Raw genomic sequence first — 3629 nt, forward strand, 5'->3', positions numbered from 1 at the left:
TTCTCAGCAGAAAAGGCTAAGAAACAAGATCAAGTTTCAACTTGTTTCTTCTGTAAGAAGGTGGGACACATGAAGAAGGATTGTACCAAATATGCCACATGGCGTGTAAAGAAGGGTATAATTCTTAATTTCGTTTGTTCTGAGGCTAGTTTAAGTTATGCACCTATTGATACTTGGTGGGTAGATTCTGCTGCTACTACTCATGTAAGTGTTACTATGCAGGGTTGCCTGTAGAGCCGACCGCCAAGTGATGCTGAAAGATACATCTATGTGGCAGACGGCAATATAGTTGCAGTCGAAACTATAGGAACCTTTAGATTATGTTCCACGAGTGGATTTTACTTGGATTTATTAGAGACATTTTATGTACCGTCATTTAGACGGAATTTGATTTCTGTTTCTCGTTTGGACAAATCAGGTTATTTTTGTTCATTCGGAGACAATAAAGTCAGTCTCTTCTATAATTCGAATAATATTTACTCTGGTCATTTGGTGGATAATCTATATAGGCTTGACTTAAATTCCTATAATAATGAAATACTGCAAACGGGTACAAAACAAAAACTAAATGAGAATTCGGCATCATTATGGCACAAACGCCTAGGTCACATCTCTAAACAGAGAATTCAGAGGCTCGTGTCGGATGGAATTCTTGGACCCCTAAATTTGGCGGACTTTGAAGTCTGCATTGAGTGCATAAAGGGAAAAAGGACAAATGAAAAGAAATTAGGTGCCGAGAGAGCTAAAGATGTCTTAGAACTGATACATATCGATATATGTGGCCCATTTCCTACTGTCTCTTGGAATGGACAACGGTACTTTATTACGTTCATAGATGATTACTCTCGTTACGGGTATTTATATTTAATTCATGAAAAGTCCCAAGTCTTGGATGTTTTCAAGTCTTTCAAAGCTGAAGTTGAACTTCAACTTGGAAAGAAAATTAAAGCTGTCAAATCTGATCGTGGTGGTGAATACTACGGAAGATATGATGGTACAGGTGAGCAACGTCCCGGGCCTTTACTCTTTTCCTAGAGGAGTGTGGTATTGTTCCGCAATACACCATGCCAGGCAAACCTAGCATGAATGGTGTTGCAAAGCGAAGGAACCGAACTCTTAAAGACATGGTGAGAAGTATGATTAGTCATTCTTCCTTGTCTGAATCACTCTGGGGAGAAGCTTTAAAGACCGCAGTGTACATCCTTATTAGGGTGCCAAGCAAAGCAGTTAACAAAATCCCATATGAAATTTGGACTAGGAAAAATACCCAGTATAAAGTATTTGCATATTTGGGGATGTCCAACTGAGGCGCAGCCTTATAGGCCGCATGAAAGAATATTGGACTCAAGGACAATTAGTTGCTATTTTGTTGGTTACGCTGAGCGTTCACGGGGTACAAGTTTTACAATCCTGCATCAAGGTCTATTTTTTGAAATAGGAAAATGCGAGATTTCTTGAGGATGTTGAGTTTGGGGGGGAAGGAAATATTAGGAATTTTACTTTTGATAAGGATTCTGTAACTGACAATGATCAGGTCCTTTGCCTATTATTGTTCAAGATACAGTTATAGTACAAAAGCACAATGAGAATCCTACTGTAGATCCAGTTACAGTACAAGAGAACAATGAGAATATTGTTGTTTCTCAAGATACTGCTACAGTACAGAAAAATTATGAGAATCCTCCTCAACCCCAACCCATATAGCAAGCTCAACAACCTCAAGAAGTGTCATTAAGGAGATCCAATAGAGAAAGGAGAAAATTCATCTATGGTCTTAAACAAGCTTCCCGTCAATGGTATCACAAGTTTCATAAAGTCATTATCTCATATGATTTTGAGGTAAATATCATAGATGACTGTGTATACCGCAAGTTCAGTGGGAGTAAATACATATTTTGGTTTTGTGTTGATGACATTCTACTTGCCAGTAACGATATAGGCTTGTTGCATAAAACTAAGAAATTTCTATCGAACAAATTCGAAATGAAAGATCTTGGTGATGCCTCTTTTGTATTAGGAATCGAGATACTAAGAGATTGCTCTCAAAGTATTCTTGGATTATCACAAAAGAACTATATCAAAAAGATTTTAAGTAGATATGTCATGGAAAGTTGTAGACCAATACACACACCTGTAGCTAAAGGAGACAAGTTTAGTCTCAAGCAATGCCCCAAAATGATTTTGAGAAGACAGCAATACATGATAAACCTTATGCATCAGCACTAGGAAATTTAATGTATGCTCAAGTCTGCACACATCCCGATATATCATTTATAGTGGGAGTGTTGGGTAAATACTCGAGTAATCCGGGCATGGATCATTGGATAGCTGTTAAACGTGTAATGCGTTATTTAAAGCGAACAAAGGATTACATGCTTATTTATCAGAGATCAGAAAATTTGGAGATCATTAGGAACTCTGATTCCGATTTCGATTTCATGGCATATGGTTGCGAAACTTTGTCACTGAGCTTCATATAGTAGATGACATTGAAAGGCCATTAAGGATATTTTGTGACAATAAGTCAGCAGTACTATACTTCAATAACAGTAAGAGCTTGACAAAATCGAAGCATACAGATATCAAGTTCTTAGTTGTTAAGGAGAAAGTTTAAGAAAAAAACAGATTTTCATAGGACATATAGAAACAGAGTATATGCTAGCAGACTCATTAACCAAGGAATTGATCCCTAAAGTCTTTCAAGAGCACACTGCTCGGATGGGTGTCAATATTTATGATGCTTTGATTTAGTGGGAGTTTATTTTATACTATATGTCCTATGACAGATATTGAGTTATGCAGAATTAAGTTGATGGTTTATTTCATGTTATGTGAAATGTTCATTTTGTAATATTTGTATTGTGTTTGATCTCAATAAAGTTGGACCAGCTGGAAATAAACATGCATGAGATCACTTGGCATGTAATTTCCATATTACTCATCCAAATTTGATCTATGTCGTTGAGTATATTAGGATGGTGATTGGCGTGGTTTAGTCACGGCATTTAATGTGATAAAAGCTGCGGTAGTTCTATATTTAATGTATGAGACGGACCAGATTGTTAAAGTAATGAGAGAAATAACATTCAGATGCGCGCATAAAGTTTATAAAGATGTGATTATGTAAAGAAATAATATATGTATAGCCCAAGTGGGAGATTGTTAGGAAATTATTTGATTTCCTAACTTATTTGTGGGCAATACATATATTAATTATAATCACAAATTATGCTATTTCAAATTAAATGACTTATATAATGATGATCTCATTTATTGTTTTAAATGCTAATTGAATAAGTCATTATTACTTTTGATTTGGAATTAAATGAGAATAAAATCGGATATTATCTTTTGTTCCTTAGATAATTATCTTTTTTGGATTTTAGATATATTATCTTTTGGGCTTCAGATACTATTTTATTTGGGTTTAAGGGTTTAATGGATGCTATGCTCAAATATAAATAGACCTTTAGGGTTTCGGTCCCCAATATACCAAAGCCGCCTTTGTTGCTCTTTTCCCATCAAAAGAGTTGCGATTCAGCCTCCTAGGAATACAGAAGACTTTGGTTGAGGAAGATCGAAAGAACCACAAGATCCAAACTCTTCCGGTCGTATGATTTATGTTTATG

Source organism: Arachis ipaensis, chromosome B09 (genome assembly GCF_000816755.2).
Source record: "Arachis ipaensis cultivar K30076 chromosome B09, Araip1.1, whole genome shotgun sequence".
Classification (NCBI taxonomy): Eukaryota; Viridiplantae; Streptophyta; class Magnoliopsida; order Fabales; family Fabaceae; genus Arachis; species Arachis ipaensis.